The 19007-nt window shown below is 45.6% G+C and overlaps 1 protein-coding gene across 3 annotated transcripts in view; it reads right to left on the bottom strand.

Annotated features, from left to right (window-relative positions):
• Positions 1–5053: 5053 nt before the first annotated feature.
• LOC143334976 (zinc fingers and homeoboxes protein 2-like) overlaps positions 5054–19007 on the bottom strand; it is a 94682-nt gene continuing 80728 nt past the window's right edge. For all 3 annotated transcript variants that reach the window (XM_076754054.1, XM_076754053.1, XM_076754055.1), the window contains exon 5: positions 5054–11548. The gene's annotated coding sequence lies outside the window, so the exon portion shown is untranslated. The remainder of the gene's footprint in view (positions 11549–19007) is intronic.

The raw sequence follows: 19007 nt of genomic DNA, 5'->3' as shown, positions 1-19007 counted from the left end.
TCGTCTCGAAGGTCAAGCCTTTCCGGGCCGCATCCTTCCAGGGATCCGGTCCTGAATTGAGATGCAGCAATCGTGTGAAAGACCCTGAAAGTGGAAAAAACAGAAATGACACAAGACACCGAATCCTCGGCAGCTCCAGGGCAGCTGAACCCGACCTCTGACCTCCATGTGGAAGATGTCCAAAAAGAGCATTTCTCCACAAGGATCGATAAAGCATCCGATTATTATTCTGCACAGAGAGCGAGTTGAGGCTGTGAGGCGAGACTGAGAGCTGTGTCGCTGTTAACACGAGGATAAAGATGAACAACCACCTTTTTCTTATTCCTGCTTCACATGCACATGCCGTCTCTGCACTCGCTCTGTATTTAGAAGAACATTTGTTTGGTGATGAGCTTTGGTCAAAGTACAAACAGCCCTCTGAACGTCTTTGAAGGCATCTCGACAACAAATCAAGCCGCCGTGTTTCATATGTTGATTCATGTTTGCCCTTCAGATCGAGGTTAAAGTTCCTCTCCTACCTGCACATTTCTCTCTGGTTCCACTTTGGATGTTTACTTTCAGTCTATTTTCACAGCACAGAAGTGATTTTGCTGCCAAGTTGTTGCAGATTGAGCGGTGAAATATCTCATGAAGCCTTTGTTCAGCCCGTGTGAATAATTATGCGCTGAGGTTTTGGACTTTAGCCGGATAACGTACAGAGAAATCACTGCTGGTTATACAAGCTGAGGTGATGCAACGACTCAGAGCCGCTCTGAAGAAAACCAACATCCAATTACAGGCCGAACGGCGGCGTGAAGAGACACAATTACACAATGACGAATTGCATAAGCCTTTCTGAGAAGCGCTGGCCATCTCCCGCCGCCGTCCTGTCTGCGTCTGACATGCGAAGAAAACGGCGGCTGCGTCTCACCGGCCAATTAACACACAGACATGTTATGTAATGGTGTTTACTCCATACAGCGGCAGATGCAGCCCGGCGATGTGTCGACTCTCTTTTGATTTCCAGAGCAACTGCAAGACTCAAACATGAGACGCTTACAGTACATCCCGACACAGCCGGGTGTGTGTTGAACATTTTCGACACAGCAGCATAAAGGAGCTGCTTTCCAATCCCTGGAGTCTGCCAAGGAAATCGAGGCGGATATTTCTCACGAGACTCTGGCCTCAGATTTTTTTATTCATGCCGGGAAGCTTATCTGAGCGTGTGCAGTGTTTCTCAACAACTTTCTGATTCACATTCACACAGTTACACTCGCTCACACCTGGGAGCTGCAGAGTACAAACGCAGTCTGCAGCTGAAAAGCCTCAGAGGGGAAACTGGAGGAGGAGGAGGCCTGCTCAGAGTCCCAGGTCCAGATTCCCCAGGCAGACAGGGGTTTAACCAAGCAGCCCTGCAGCCCACCATGCCTGTGGGCTGCATGTGGAAAGATGCAGCTCGTGGTGCAGCTCAAGACGCTCACTGTATGTTCAACAAAATCAGCCTTTTTATTCACTGAATGCATAAAAGCTGCAGTAAATCTTGACTGAAAGTTTTAGAGTCAAATGCAAAAAAAAAAATATTAGAAGCAAATCCTAAAAATAATCAGAAAAAGAAAAATTATTTGTTCACAGAAAACTGCTGTTAGATTCCTGAGAAGGACACGAGCGACGTGTTAACTTCCAGCTCAAGGATCTGTAGTTTCACATGTTTACTTTGTCATGAAACAGGTCGTTCCAGTCTGACGGAGAGCGACAAACATCCAGAGCATCTGCAGGGCAGCAAACTTATCTGATGCATATGCTGAAGAGAAAGTCCAGGTACGGTGGCTGCAATGTGCCAATCCAGGAAGTGACTGTGATACAGCTACAGCTGGGAAACAGGGCAGTGGTGCTGGCTTACATATAAACCAAGGGGTGAAAGTCGACTGTGCATGAAAAACAGCTCAAACTTCCCAACAAACATCTCAAGATGAACCAGGAGCTCCAGCTTTTTCTCAAATTTTAATTCTCCACATTCACACATGGGCTCTTGAAATACAACGTGGTTATAAAAACAAAAAGCTCAAAGCAAAAAAGCCAAAATCCAGGCAGATATCAGTAAATTAATTGTTAGTATTTGGCACATTTTTGCTTGGTTTGCATGTTGATCTCACATGATGTGCTCTGACTAAAAGACTGACTGAGCTTTTCAAAGTGGACCAACTGGTCACTGTTTCTACTCAGCGCCACATCACATACTTATTTCCAGGAAACTTGTGCAGATTCACATCGTCTGCGTCTTCATATTGACTTTGTATGCATGTGTAACGCTGCTAATTTCCTTCAACATCACAATGTCAAAGATAATTGAAAAATCATGATATTAAAGACATTTTTTAGCTTAATGAACACAAAAATGCCTTTTTTCTTACATTCTCTAATGTATAAAACACGACAAATACAAGTTTCTTTACATGAGGCAATACAAATTTTATCAAGGCTTGAATTTTTTAGGCAGTAGCCTATTTACTGCTGGGAAGCTGACAAAAACAGTGTTTCAAGTCAAGAACTCATATTTACCTGATTTCCCACGGGGCTCAAACGCAGCATCATACACAAAAAGTGTTTTCTGTAGAAATGTTCATCTTTCGCAGGTCGATTTATCTGCTGAGACACGAGCTCAAACCCCAAACACTCGACACACAATATGAATATTTAGATCCACACACACACACACACACACACACACGCACACACACTGCACACATCACTAGAAGAAGCACACACTTCCACACAGCGAGCGCTCTGAGGGCACGACAGCTTTCAATCGGCTCTGTGCTGCTATCAGCCCGAAATGTGATTCCTCACCTTTATTCTTATTCATTTTTAATTTTTTTTACAGCCCCCTTCATTCTCATTGTGATTCCAAAGGCAGAGCTTATCTTAAATTAACACCAGCACCGTGATATCCTTTGAGAATACCGACCAGATATTACAGCTTGCCTGGGATGGGCTCAGCGACGTGGAGAACATCCAGAATGAGCGCGATGGAAATGCTAAAGAGGCGAGCGGCGGGCAGGAATCGCCTCCCTCTTCTTTTACAGTTGCATCAGGCTTCGTCGGTTTCAAGGCCGCGCAAGTTTTTTTTTTTCTTTGAGCTGTTTTTCTTCCTCTCATCTCCATCATCTGCCTCTTTTCGGGACTGAAGTGGGTTTAACAGGTGAAATCAGCCGAGGCTGGAAGCGTTCACCTCGCCTCGCCGGATCGGTCTGAACTGTGGACGGAGGTCAAAGAAAGTCTGGAGTTTCTACTTGTGAAGAAATGATTGAGCGCTGGATGAACTCACATCAGCAGTTTAACAAACTTCAGTGAGGTTTACCTTGAAAAGGAAGTTCTTCTGGTTTGTGAGGATGAATGATCGTCCTCTGTCGTTACAAAAGGGCCGACGCTGCCTGATAACACACACGTACAGCCATAGTTCAACATTTATGGAAATACGCCTCTCATTGCATGTTTTAGATGAGTTAGATGAGAAGATCGATAACATTCTCCTTTAAAGCCCAAATGAAATTAAATTTCTCTGTCGGCTGCAGCGTGCAGAGCATATCTGCTCCCTAAATCACTGCTCTCTCCTCCAGAAAACACAAGGGAGAAATTTATATTTTACATTTTTCGCCTTCAGGATGGTTTCCCTCTGGTTGTTTTTATTAATTTGTCAGAATACTGTTAGAGTTAGGCCAGCCTTAGAGTCAACACAGCCCATCGAATCTTGCATCTTCGTGGGGTTATAAGTAATTTAAAGGTCAGATAAGTACGAGGCAGCCAGTCCATGGAATGGACTCTGAAACTGAAACAATGGAGGCAACGAAGCATGACCGACTGACTCCCATGTACAAGGAGCGACAGGAGTCAAAGCGACAGGTCATCAAAGAAGATGACAGGACGGGTTTTGAGCTGAGAGCTGGTGGATTCAGGAGCGCCAGAGAGAACGTACTCCGTTTCCACATCCTTAAGCATCAGAAAGTTCCAGGACATCCGGTTTTTAATGTCCTGGAAACAGTAATCAGAGGCTTCAAAGACTGAGGGTGGAGGCATTTTAGTGGGAGATATACGCAGCCGGACATCGTCCACAAAACAATGGAAGGAGAAGCCATGTTTCCTAATCAAATGACTTGGGGGGAGAGAAGGGGCTCAAGAGCAGAGCCCTGAGGAACCCCACAGGTAAGGGGTGGTGACATCACAGATGAAGACAGGTGTTACAGGTAAAACGGACTTGTGTAGGCTGATGGAGTTTGTGTAAAAGCCTTAATGTGAATAAACACAGACAATCAAATTCACCTCAAATAGCCACAACACCTGTACGTTAGCCGTAAGCTAGCAAACAACAGCAGACATCGACCCTGTCCAGGTGTTTGTGTTCAGTTCAGCCTCTGACTCACCACAGACTCTGGGTCCTGATTCACTCCAGTCCCTCTTCTTCTGGCTCCAGATCAGAGCAGAATCCGGTGCGACTCCTGATGTTTATTCCTCCAGAGCTCCCCGGAGCAGCAGCTCTGTCCGGGCCTCCCCAAAACGACGCTCTGCAAAGCCTCACGATAGATGGAGCTTTTTCCACTGAAACTCACATGAATTAAGGGAATTTTGCACAAATAGATGCAAATTTGAGCCTTTGCATTTACTTTGTGCTTAATCGCACACAACCCTAAAGATTTGCTGCAATGCTAAGTAGCATTAGCTAGCTAGAAGGACAGCTAGTATGAAATGTGTCGGTAACATTCATGATTTTTGTTTTTTCAAGGGTGCGTAGCTTTTATTGTCCTGTGGATTAACAGATTAACCAGAAAACATCAGCATCGTGAGTGTGTGTTATAGTGCTTGCTATGAAGAAAGTCACTTCCTGCCCTCCATCTGCAGCTCACGCCTGGTTAATTTCTGTTCAGTGCAAAATGCAGAGTTTGATAGCACGAGCTGAAAAGGTGTGTTTAAATGTTGGGTCAGAATGCAGTAAACTAGCGATAATGTGGGAGAGTTAGCTTTAAGTGTATGTAGACCACATAGCAGGCAAACACACACACACACAGAAACACACACACAGTGAAGAGGTGTACCCTTTGAAAAAGGCTGTGTTTTATTGAAATACAGCAGACATCAACAGGTTGTTTTGCTGACCTGGGCAACAGAAACAGAGCTTGAATACTTTCCAATCAACGTAAAAACGAATACTGATGGCTATTTTTGTTTTTGGAAGTCAAAAAACTACAAAGGCATTTTCAACCTGATGCCCAAACTGAGGAAGCGCAGCCTCATTTCAGACCAAAGGCTGATAAACAGAAGCGTCTTTATCGTGTCGGGAACTGAATAAAAACATGCCGGTGCTCCACTTTGGGTTCAGACCTTCAAAAATGCTGGTATTGAATTGAAAAATCAAGCGCACCTTGAGTTCTGGAGGGGTGATTTGAAAGAGTGTTCAGGCCTGTTTTTGTGCCCAGGGCTGGTTGTTTGATAGTAGCAGTAGTAGAAGAAGCAGAACCTCAGTTATGAAACAGGGCTGGCCTCAACTCCCCTTAAAGAGACATTTAGTGCACCTGGTTTTCCCAGAAAGAAATCATAAACTGTGCTCCTGCTCGCACGCTGGAGTCGAGTTTGACTGATCAAGTCTGTGATTTTTACATCTGCTGTCTGAGGGAAAATTACAGGAGAAGAGTCTCTTCTTTGCTCAGACAGTTAACAACTCGAATATGGCTGAAAAATTGTCTCATGAGCAGTTTTGGTACACAGAAAAGTCTGCTGCTTGTGTCTTCATCAGTCGGCGTTTTAATCTACAATCCAATCTGACTTCTGAAAACCTCAATACCTTTTCATTCACACGTGGCCAGGCCTCCCCACTTGTTTTTCTGTCCTACTGTTGATGTTTGAGACCTTCTGACGAGGTTCAGCCGTCTAATCAAAGCACAAGAACTGAGATACGAGAAGACTTTTTGGTTCTTGACTTGGGATGTTTGTCGATGATTGTAATTTTGCAGCAGATTGTACATCAGTTGTCCAGGTCGATTTGAAAGTGCAGCTTGTGTTCGGCTCGTATGAACCCTGCCAGCATGTGGAAATGATCTGCAGGAAGTTTGTGCACGACGGCCCAAACACAGCTTCCACAGAACGATCTAAATCCAGTATACGGACCTCTGTCCTCACGCTTTTCGTGTCGTCATCGACTTGAGCCTTAAAAAACCTCCTTCAAGCTTCTGAAGTGACAAATTTGAAAGTGTGAAAACCAAAAAACAATCAGAGCTTTCACCTTTGACTGTGTGTATTTCTACATTTTGATCCGTTTCCCTGGTGACTCATTTGACGTTAACATCAAAGTGCAAAAGTGCGATTTAAAAACTGCAGACAGCTGAACAGAGAGGACGGAAAACGACCCCTGAAGTTTACGGATGATGGATCAGACGAGAAATCTTCAATCAAACACAACATTTTGTCCAAACGGCCATCGGTAGTTACAGCTGGGACTAAGTCAAGATGTAGCACAATACGTACAAATCTCAAGATTTTTACTTTCAGCTGTAACTAACGTTGTTTGAGCTACAAAGAGAAGGAAAGAAAGCAGCAAACTTTAGCAGGAAAGTCTACAGACCATCCAAAAATGGACTAAAAAGAGACTTTTGATGGGAAATAAAGGATAAAATCTGTGTTAAAACAAGATTTCAGAGGGTTCGCTGATGACAAGATGTCAAACTTGAAAACTGAAAGATGCCTTTCACGCTCTCACTCTCTAAAGATGTTTCTTTAAAGTCAACCGTTGTTGGGGCTGGAAATGGTCGAGTTGACTGAAACAGCAGGTAGAACTGACCACAGGTCAGCCTCCACGCTGTCGTCCTGCCGTGAGAGCGGATGCTGCCAGCTGAACTCTTTCTGTGGAAACCAGGCGCAGCAGATACATTTCAAAGTGAGCAAACAGAGGAACTTTAAATGAAACAAAAGAGGGACTCGTGCACACTAGTCGCCCGGAAAATTCCTCCAAAATGGAGGCCGTAGCAACAAAACCTGAGCCGCCAGAGGACAACCAAGGGTTTATCGAAGTACAAATAAATCTGGAGGGTTTGTTTCTTCATCCAAAAACTGTGAGCAGACGCTCGCTGCTTCAAGCTTTCGTCACCGTGAAGTTCGTCTGTCCTCACGTACGTTTCTGGAAGTCCCGCAGCCGTCGAGCTAACCGCTAACACTGTCAATTCTCATGCTAGTTAGCTCCGTTGCTAACGGGACACAAAGTTAACATTTTATTCAAGAAATATTACTCACATGTTCTGACGCCTGTCTGTAAACAACCTTTCGTGGAGCATTTTACGCTCCGACAGTGAAGGTTCAGATCCAAGAAAACGAAGCAGCACAGCTAATAAACTACGATAGCTTCCTCTGTCGTGACCTTCGAGGGAACGCGGAGCCAGAACGACCAAAACAGTCAACTGTGTGAATTCACGTGTCAAAGTTGAACCTGACACAAGAAATCTCGCAGATTGTGGCGAGATCATGGAAATACTTTGATTTTGGAGAAGCGGGCCTTTAAAAAACAAAGATGGCGCATCATCTGAAATGTTACTGGTTGCCATTTTCTTTATGCGTCACAGTTTTTGGATGTTGGAGCTTGAGCCTCCTTCCTCCTGCAGGAGATTCTCCTCTCCAGTCAGTCTCTTCCAGGAAAAGTTCATTTGTGGCTTTTTTCTGCCGCCACCGGCTTCTTTTTGCCATTTCACCGGAGCTACTGCTGCTGAGGCCACTCCTCACTTTCCCGCTCTGGTACTAGTGTGCTCGACTCTTTCCTCTTCAGACATTCAGACAGTGAACCCACATTTACTTAACTCCTCAAAGCAAATACATTCAATCATTCATCAGAAAAATATTCAATTAAAACTTTGCACTTGCAAAAATAAAAGTCTCTTGGAAGCTTTCTAAGGCTGTGCGTCCACCACGAGCCCCTCGATGCGGCGCTGCTTTCTTTTCAGGGTTTCTGCAGAAGGACGTGCAGCAGCGCCGCCGAGAGCTTCGGCGTGCGGAACGCTACGAGTTTAAGAAACTATGCAGACTTTAAGCGAAGAAACAAGCATTTCGATGGACTCAAGCCGGCAGCCGGAGCTTCGTACAGAAGCCTCTGACCGCCATCGATCGGTCGCCCAGTGGACGGAGTTGAACGCCCTCCCCCTGCTGTCGTGTTTGTTGAGGCCAGCCCTGGTATGCATTTGTAAATACAGTATTTCAGATATATGTAGTCTTATCATCTTTAAATCTGACCAGGACACTACAGCGGCAGAAGCGATACATAAAGAAGCTCATATTTTGTTTTTACTATTATTCTTTTTTGTCGGAATGGAACTAGTTTCAACTAAGCCTACCAAGCCAACATGTAGTTATGTATTGAATAAAAGGCTATTTATCTTTTTTTGTTTGTTTTTGCTTATTACAGGTGTGTATGATGGTGTGCAGGACGACAGAGAGAGAGAGAGAGAGAGAGAGAGAGAGAGAGAGAGAGAGAGAGAAACCAACGAAGAAGAGAAGCGGAAGAAAGGCAAGAAAGACGAGAGAGACAGAAAGGACGGAAAGAAAGAAGGGACAAAGTGATAGAGCGAGGAAGAGAAACAGAGAGAGAGATTAAAGTACGATTCAGGCAGCATGAGTCTGGATTGTGGGTTTTTACTGTCAAGCGTGTGTTGTGTGATCGTTACCGTTGAATCCTTCTGCGCTTTGCCACCATTTTGACAGTTTCTTAACTGCTTTTTTTGTTGTTTTTTTCATGTTGTTGTTGTTGTTTGTTTGTTTGTTTGTTCCTTATCGGTTTTGAACAAAAATCCACGACAGTCACTTGGTCATACAAGCATGTTCGTCGGAACGAGAAGTGCAGATTGGCTTGAGTTTCTTTTTTTTTCTTGTTTTTTTCCTTTGCTTTTCTTCAAAAAAGGGTTCCAGACAGAGTGGCTACAATAATAATAATAATAATAATAATATAATAATAATATAATAATAGCACTTGACTTCACTTCAGCACAGTAAAAAAAAGAAAAAAGGTCCAAAGGTGCTTTTTTTGAGTTTTGTTTTTTAAATCTGATTTGATGTGAAGCGAAGTCCCCCCTCTTCCTCCCTCCTTGCCCTCCTCCTCCTCCTCCTCCTCCTCCTCCCACCTCCCCTCTCCTCTCAGCAGGGAAGTGGCGGGCGGAAGTCCAGTGCCGGTGAGATGAAGAAGAAGTGACTGAAGTATTGCCAACTGGTCCGTCTTTTTTTTGTGTGTGTGTTTTTTTGTAGTGGTTCCACTCTGGTTCAGTACAAAAACAGAAAGAGAGACGGCAAAGAAAGAAAAAAATGCACGCACACACACACACACACAAAGACAGAGACACACAGAGACACACAGAGACAGACAGAGACAGACAGACAGACACACACACACACACACACACACACACACACACACACACCACTGCTGGCACAGATTTTTTTAAAAATCCATCAACAAAAAAAACGAAAAAACGAAAAAAAAAAAAGAGGACGTAAAAGTGGCGAGAGAAACTGGGGGGGGGGGGGGGGCGGGGAATAAAACAAAAAAAAAACAAAAAAAAAACAAAAACAAGGAGGGCTTCGGGGGGACGAGTTGCTCCCATTTTACAAAATGTAACAAAATTTTTCCGCAAAATTTTACAAATCTGTAGCAATACAGGAAAAACAAAATGAAACAAACAAACATAGATATCCTATTTACACGAAGAAGAAGAAGAAGAAGAAGAAGAAGAAGAAGAAGAAGAAGAAGAAGAAGAACCCTTTTTTTAAAAGTGTAGTGAGAATGCAGCAGATCCCAGCTTTGGCACTCGGCGTGTTTGTTTGTTTGTTTGTTTGTTTGTTTGTTTGTTTGAAATCCACCCTGTCTGTCGGTCGATCGTCGCTGTGTACAGTCAGACTGCTGCTGCAGGCACACATTCAGTGCTCCGGTTCACCCTCCTCCTCCTCCCGTGTCCACGGCACCGCAGGTCACGCACAACATCACCTCGGCCACGACCATCCGCCCGCCCGAGCTCGCGGCGTGCCCCCCCCCCACGACGAGGACGCTGCTTTAAGGGAAACTTTCTGGGAACAAATCAAACTCCCTCTTAAAGGGAAGGTTTGTGCCAATCCTCTCTGCCAATAACACTCCTCCTCTTAAAGGGAAGTTACCCAGACTTCAACATGGACGGCGTCGATCCGAATTTAAATCTGAACCGAATTTCCAGCAGATCGTCTTTTCATCCATTCAGTTACTTCTTTTCTTCAGGTTTTTAACGCTCAAACTGAAAATGTGAATGGAAACAGGTGGACAGAAACACTGACCAGCCTCCTCTTAAAGGGATGAGAGCGAAGGCTTCTGAGCGACTGAACACTGTTTCCCAGTTTCATACCACAAGTTTTACTCAGTCTTGATTATTTCACGTTCCCATTGGAGGAATAACAAAAGGCGAGCTTAAAGACGTCTGACGAGCTCGTGAGCTCAGAGCTGTGACGATCTCAGGACTCGTTCGCACGTCGACTTAGAAACGAACTTTTACGCGTTGCCTCTGCTAACGAGGGTCATGTGATCAGGCTGAAGGAGGTGAGCTGGTCGACCTCTGCGGCTGCTGCAGGCTACAGGCTCCACGCCACGACAGCCGCTGCTAGGATAACGCTCTGCATCGTGGGTAGGCGTCAGGTTTTGACCACGGATCAAAAAGGAGATCTCATCTGTCAACCTGAGCAGCAGCATGTGGTGTGAAACTGAGACCCAGCAGAGCGAGAGGAAAAGTTCACGATCGATCACACGACCAGGAAGAAAACTTAAAGGGATGGTCGTTAAAGGGGCGGCACGCTCGTACTTTCACGTTTCCAGACCTGCACAAACAGCCCTGATGAGGCTGTGTCATTAATTAAAAGCCGCTCCTCTGATTGGCTGGCAGGCGATCCCACTTCCTCTGTTGAGGTCATTGGAAAGTTCAGGCTCGTACTTAAACCGCGTTATTGAAGGAACTCAAAGGAATCAAACAGGAACTCTGTCGTAGCTCTGATCGCTAACCTTGACGGCGTTTTGGCTGGAAGCGGCACCTGTGATGGTGTCTGTGCGCTGAGGCTCGTCTCTGCGTGGACGAGCTGGAGATTTGCTCCTGTTTTGTTTTGTAATACTATCAAATCTCACATTACTGTGAGAAATGAAGGAAAGAAGCAATTTGAGATTCAGTGTAAGGGAGGACGATTTGAATTATCCTCAGAGAGCGTGACCCTGAACGTCTCCTCGCGCTCCTCGCATTTTAATTTGGAAGCCTGTTGACGCCTCGCCAAAATAAAAGCAGAGCAGAGAAATTGTCACACCTGCGGAGGGGTCGCCTCAGGTGACGGCGTCACCGCCACGACTCGACGGCGGAGGATGTTGTGCGTGATCTGGGATGCGACAATCAAGAGATAAAAATCGGTAAAAAAAATCAAAGAAAATAAAAATACAATATCTGATAATTAAAAAACTCTTCTTTTGTTGCTCCGTTCTCCTTCCACCTCGTTTTCTTTCCTCCTGTATGTTTCCAGCAGCAGCGGCGGAAAATCCTATTCGCACCTGAAATGGACGGCAGAGAGAAGAGAGAGGGAGGATTAAAAACTGCCAAACGCTTCAGAGAAATGTCACTTTCACAAGAACTCGGGTCGTTTCCGGCTAAAAAAAGGAGGAAACAACAAAAAAAGTGAAGGGGGGATTAAAAAGCAGCTGTTGTGCCAGGAGCCGGTGTTCCTGGAGGCCTGATGCTGCTGGGAACTGGGACACGACGTGAGCTGACCGGCCGGCGCTCTCTCCTCGTCCACGTGAGGGAAACTGTGCTGGACTTGTGTTTGTGTGGGAGTGATTAAACGAGGCGGCCGCCGCGATTACAGAAGAACACACACCAATCCCCTTTGTTAGGAAACACAACAGAAACCTTCCTCTCTTCTGCAGAGGAAGCAGGCAGACTTCACTGTTCCGGCTCAGCCTCAGAGAAACGGACGAGCCGGTGAACTGAGCAGAGCGTTTAGCAGCTAAAGCTAAAGATATTTCCGTGAGGAGCTGGAGGAGACCAAAAACGGAGCTAAAAGAGAGACTGGACCGACGTTCATCACCATGCTGCGTTCACAACAAACCAGCTGTCGCAGGTTTAGAGTAAATGTGACGTTCAGGGTCCAGATGAAAGCAGATTTCTGCAGCTCTGGTGTTAAACTCACCGCTCTGCAGCTCTCAGCTTCTCGGACAGAAATATTTAAGTCGCTTCCACTTTGCTGTGTTTGAGTCGCCGTTAAGCTGCTGTCAGTGAAACGTGACACTTCCTGCAGATGTTTCAAATCAAAAGCCTGCCTGAGAAGACGTACTGCTCCCCGTCAGCGGCTGGAAGACGTTTCACATCCTGCCTCTGCTCCCTCTTTGGGGCTGAATTTCTCATACGTTTCTGTCAAAGTCACAAATTCTGATGTCAGCATTTCTGACCAATGATCTTCCAGCCTGCGGCTCATGGCGGTCAGTTTCAGAGTGGAAGCCTTCCTCGCTCTCTGTGTGTGTTCAGATCTGAACTCGCTGATTATGTTGTGAAACTCAGCAGTGATGGAATCATCGCCTGAGTTTAAGAGAAAAATGAAGCGTTTCTGTTCAGCTGGACGAGCTGCGAACAGCTGTTCAATCAGCTGTACAATCAGATACTGTTACACAACAGCTGACGGTCCAATATGGCCGACAGAGGGTGCGTTCCATTCGCCTCACATACACAAACAGCAGAATATACAGAGCGACGGAGGAGTAAAACCATGAAACGCAGCAACATTTTTCCCACATTTCCAAACTTTTCAAGAACCTGAAGGAAACTAAACATGAAATCAAAGCATATTCTGAATTTTACATTCAAGTTTACAGACTTTTAAAAGACTTTTGTTGGTCCAAAGTTCACATGACTGAAGTTCAACTAATCCAAAGAAATTCCTCTGGTCAGAGCTGCAAAAACACACAAACACACAACAGATACAAACATCACAGCACAAATTATTCATTAACAGTCTAATTAGCTCGTTGCTAAGCCTCAAACAAATCTGGTTAAAAGTCCAGAGTGGATTAATCTGTGTGAAAAACCTAAAATCCTAATCAGTGGCGTCACAGAGGACACTACAGATCAACCTTGGCTCACGTTTAAAACCACACAACCCGCCTGCAGGTCTGAAGCATGTTTCCTTAAAATTAAAAAAGAAAAATAAACTACACCATTAACAGCCAGAAACTGCATCATCAAACGAAGTTTCCAAATTTCTGAAGGCTCCTGGACGAACCGTGTGCTGCAAACGCCTCCGTCAGGAAAAAAAAACGAATTTTACCTTAAAATAGTGAATTTTCATCACCGTTTGGCTGACTGTGTAACGACTGCATTTCACCTTATCTTATCTTATCTTATCTTATAACAACCTGAGGCCACGTTTTCCTGAACAGTGGAATCATCTGACGTCTTTATGAAGGTCGTCAGTGTTTGTCCGCAGATGATTTCAGCTGCTCTGTAAAGAAAGTTCATCCGTGTGTTCAGCTTTGTTTTTTAACGGCGTCACTGTGTGAAAGCACGTTTTTACACATTTTGTCTCTCCTCTCGTGATCTGCTGATGCAGATGGAAAACGTTGTGCGCTCGTCACTGAAGCAGAGTCAGATGAAAGTACTGCGAACACCTTTTTTTCTTAACGCGCACTGAGCTCAGCACGTGGAGGCTTGTGCAGCCTTGGAGGAGGTTTGACTCTCGGCTCTTTCGGGTGTAAAGAATCGACCTCTGTGCTGTTTGAAAGCACTGCGCGGTCATTACAGAAAAAGGCAGAGGATTGATGGAGCGTCGGGACTGCAGCTGTGGAGGAGGATGATGATGGTGATGATGATGCTCTGAAAGTACGATCGTGGCTGCAAATCAAATATTTTTCACTCTGTAAAACAAACAAAAAAAAGCTCCTTTTTAGTAAGACTGATGAGAGAAAATTAAAAGCAATTACTCTGATTTTTATTCTAAAATGGTGGTAACCTGGAAACAGGTAGCTCTGGTGTCTGCTGCGTCTGTGTTTTACATTATAATGATGACGGGGAGGGAGAAGCTCTGCAGCATTTTGGCAATTAAGCGCTCATCTATAAGCTACGACTGTTGATAAGTTATTATGGGACGCTGCGCCGCGCTCCGCTGATTAAATGAAGCCCCGAGCTGCTGTGATTAGTGAGACAGGACAATGGATGCACACACACACACACACACACACACACACACACACACACACACACACACACACACACACACACACACACACACACACACACACGCCATTAACGCAAACACAAAGACGAGCTGGAGACATCGCGCCACATCAATTTGCACTGCAGGAATTTGTTTTTGCCGCATCAATCGTTGGAGCGCCTTCATAAAATCTGGCCGAAGCTCTTTATTCCTCTTTATTAGTATCATCTTCAGCTGCTGTGACCCCTGATTCCTCACCTCAGCCACCACAGTAGGTTTGAAGTCAGACGGACGCGGAGGGTTTAATTAATGTGGAGCATTTGGTTTGGAATGGGGCCCTGAAGAACAGCAGCTCAGTCAGAGGAACCTGCTGTAAACTGTGGAAACTTTTCCATGACATTCATTCTTATTCTGTGTGTTTCTGTCACACACACACACACACACACACACACACACACACACACTGTGTCGTGTGTTGATGTCGTCCAGTGTCGAGCCTCTATCGTATCACGTGACGGGACGACGCGTGTGTGAACGGCTCGTTTTTGTCCATTGACAGTCCCAATAAAGTTCATTCAAACATGATGAGCGTCGGATTAAGCTCTTTACGTGGAGGCTGAACTGAACTGAAGCAGGAAATTTAAAAAAAGTCACTTTCAGAGTCTGGATTTTTAACAAAAGTCAGACTTCTCATGCATCTTCCGGTCCGTCTGAGTCTCTCCTCCTCTCGGCTCTGATCAACGCAGAATAATAAACCCGGACGTACATTTGACTGTGATGAAACCACCTGCTGTGACAGGAGCGCAGTTTCGAACCCATCAGTCATTCTGATTGATTCTGGTCGTCGTTTGTCTGAAGCTGCACTGATCAACAGTTTCATGTCCGCTAACACTCAGTCAGCTCTGTGGAGCCTCAGCCTGTTTCATCGTCCTGGTCTTCTCCGGAGCTGGTGGAGACCAAACCCAGCTGATCTGAAACATTTTTATTTTCACACCTTTTTACACACCTGTACATTTGAAGGCTCATGGCTAATATTAAACCATTAGTACTGAATAATATCTTACATTTCTTCATGTCAGCCGTCCAGAAACACCTTCCAGATCTACACCAACATTTATGTCATCCTCGTCCTTCATGAAGGTTTGGACACGCAGTATTTCCACTCTGTTTATTACAGTATTACAACTTACTGTGTTTCTTTCTAAGTTTCTGTTTGTTGTATTTATATCATATTTAATTTGGCCTGACCAGGATGAGCCATGGTTTTTTTAAATATCTGTTTCTGGATGTGTGTAAACTGCTGGAGGGTGATGCTGAAGAATGAAAATGAATTTAATACTCATGTATTCATGTCTTTTTTTTCTTTTTTGTGGCGATGCAGGAAGCTTCACCTCGAACATCACATCCAAAGCAGAAAATCCAACAGACAAACTTAGAGGTGAAAGGAGACGAGCGAGAAATTTCCCTTTTTACTCAAATTCAATCTGTGAGGTTGTGGCCGAAGACGAGGACGAGGCCGTTCGTTTAATCACATCTGAACCAAACGAAGTCTCGTGTTTTATCTCCCGCCTGCAGCAGCAGCCTCAGCACAGTCTGAACCAGAACCAGAAGAAGAGCTGAGGTCTGAGTTCTCTCCCCGCCGCGGCGAAGCGTCGGAGCGGCGCGACCCAAACCAGGTGAGCCGACTGTCCTCAGCTACTGGCACTCAGTTTCACAAACCCCACCCGTCTGGCACTGGAGGCGCTTTAAACAAACACAACTTGAGCGTTCAGTCCAGCAGAGACGAGCGCCAAGCAGACGGAAGGCATCAGAAAAAACAAAACATTTGAAACTAACTGAGTTAAAACCTGAAGGGAAACGTTAGCGGAGGCCATTTTCACCTCTTCATACACCAACAGTTTAACTTTTAAAACAAACGGCGGCACAGAGCCTCCACACTCACTCTGAAGTTTGCTGATCTTGTGTTTCACACTGAGCAAAGATGTTTTCCTGCCTACAGATTCAGCTGTCAGGAGCAGTTCAAGCCGTGCGCTCATTTAATTCTCTGCACTGGTTTTTACTGGTTCATGGATTTGTCTTAGTTTAGTGGTGACCTTTAACCTCTGAGCTGCCGCCTGCGTGTCTGATCGTTCCAGCTTTAAGTGGACCTGGGCTGATTGACAGCTGCTCCCCTGTTAGAACAACAGCTGAGCCAATCAGAGCTCTGTATTAAGAGTCATGGTTCTGTGACAAAGCCTGAAGGTGGAGACACTTCAAACATGCAGGATTCAGCAAAGAGACGTCCATGTAAATCTCGTTAAAGGCTCCATTCTGCTGAGAAACACGTCTTTTTTTAGCCACGTTTCCCAGTTTTAGTCCCCACCACATATTGAATTTTGGAGTTATTTGGGAGAAACTCGTTACTGGAGCAGTTTTTCCATCAACAGCGCTCGGCGGATTCCAGCATTCACCTGCCACAGTCAGTAATGTGGGAGCCAAACTGATTTGGAGAGCAGAACTCAGCCGGCGATGATAACTGGCACCTGAACTGAGCGTCTGGCAGAGCGGACGAGTGTGTGGCCACAGTCACAAACTGCCAGAGTTTAGATAGCAGCTCATGTTCATTTATCCTCCTGCTCACAAACTGAGTCAGATTCACCAAAAACAACTCGCCGCCTGTTAAATCTACTGTAACGGGAGGTTTTCGCACGCCTCGCCTCGCCGCCGCTAATGTCATTAACTGGCTGAAAGTCGGACGGTCTGATTCGGGCTTTAACATGCTCGACGTGACATGTTTAATTCTCTGATTTTTGCAGAGAACTGGCTCCACGCGGGCGCAGCAGATGTGTTGGTTGGAGCAGAGAGGTGGAGCAGCTGCAGCTGAAGCCTCCAACACCACCTGACAAACGGCCTTTGTGTTGTTCTGTTGTTCCTACACCATGTCGGAGTATCTGTGTGTTATATGACATCACAGCAGACCGGACAGCCAATGACAACCGCTCTCTGAAAGGAACCGTGATGATGTCACAGCGATGTCGTCGGGTTAAGAGAGCACATGTTTACCACGAAGTCTGGAGACGTGGAGTCTGACAGACGTGACCAGGCAGGGAGACTCAGATAAAAGCCACATTGCATCGTGGGAAATGTAGGATCCAGACTGTACGGACTGCGTTCAGACCGAGTTCAGCCCTGAGTTTAGCTCGAGGTCGACGCAGCGTGACATCATCCAGTCAGGCGCCGTGGTGGCCAATCAGATCTTTGCAGGCACACGCTCCTGACGGTCTGAGACCCCGAGCAGAACCTCCCGCTCTCTAAACGAGGCCAACATTTACTAAATGAACATCTGTGCTGAAGGAGACTTGAGACCAGCAGCTCGTTAAAAACCGGTTTACTGAGGTAATAAAGGAAGTGAGAAGTGGTGTCGTTTACCCATAGGCTTCCATATGATCAGACTTCTGTCTGCAGCCAGTGGAGTCGCCCCCTGCTGGCCGTTAAAACACTGCAGGTTGAAGGCACTTAAGTGCATCCGTCAAGCTCCGTCCTGTCCACCGTCTGTGTTTCAGAGCAGAACGAGGTCACGCCAACGTGACGCCATCGCCATCGCCATCGCCATCGCCATCGCGAGGCTCTTTAAAGGTCAGGATCGTTCAGCCTCTCTCTGATTTTGACCATTCAAGAAGTCTCTCATCGAACTTCTTGTTTGTCTGAGTGTGCGTGACTTTGATGTTCTCTGTCTGCAGGTTTATTTCACAGAAAGAAAACAGAAAAGATCGAAGACGCATCGATTCATCGACGTCACCTCGACCTTCGACGCCTCAGCTGGTCCGCTGTGGACTGGCCAGTTTAACCTTAATGTGAAGATGTTTTCACGCGTGTGGGCTGATTTAATGTGTTCATGTTTGAAAACCAGATTTCCGGAGGAGTTTTTTTTCCTCACACGTGTTTTTGAGTTGAACTGTAAGTGTCCAAATGTCAGACAGGAAGAAGAAAGAAGACATTAGCAGACGTCAGTGACAGGAAGACTTCTATTTACAAAATCTACAGTTACTGTTGCTTATTCTCAACGCTGCATATTGATTATTGATTTCAGCTGTCAAGTGTTGATTTTGAAGACATGCAGAAGTGCTGACAATCTTTCAAACGCGCCGATGTCAGAAGTTGAGTCTCCGCCTTGTTTACGGCTGTTTGTCTTGAGGAAATCATCTGAACAGATTCTATTTTGATAAGCAGAAGCTGCACAGAAACATTCAAACTTTCAATCTTCTGTCAGAACAGACAGCAGAGGGAAGAAGCAGCAGACTGTCGTCACACTTTGCCCCAGGCGGAGTCTTTTATCCATCAAACTTTACCTCACCGGGGGGGCTGCTGCTATTTTAGGCCTCCAATAACGTTTTTTTTTCCCCTAAATTTTCCTGAAGTTAGTGTTTGTTGCTGAGCGGTCGCGGCCAAAACTCACACAGCTACACACACAGACGCGAGCGGCTGCTGAGGCTTTGTTTGTTGCCTGGGATCGAGGTGTTGGCTTCCACACTGACGGACCGTGGAGCGGAGGGGCGACTCTGGGGACCGTCAGGGCCTCGCGGACTCAAATCCCTTCACTGCGTCCGCAAGCCTGCAGCCACACTCTGAGTTTACTGAGCAGGTTTTACACTTCAGGACCTTCTTACGCTCAAAAATCAAGAACATGAGCAGATCCAGAGTCAGAGTTTAAAGCTGCACTGAAACAAAATCGAATCCTTCTCTTCAAATTTAACTGTTAATTCTGCGTTTCTTAGGCTCCCTGTGGAGTGTTTGACCGCTCGCAGCACTACGGAGCAACATTTGTAGGA

This window comes from Chaetodon auriga, chromosome 17, assembly GCF_051107435.1.
Source record: "Chaetodon auriga isolate fChaAug3 chromosome 17, fChaAug3.hap1, whole genome shotgun sequence".
NCBI classification, from domain to species: Eukaryota; Metazoa; Chordata; class Actinopteri; order Chaetodontiformes; family Chaetodontidae; genus Chaetodon; species Chaetodon auriga.
This window is presented reverse-complemented; position numbering and strand designations above follow the sequence as displayed.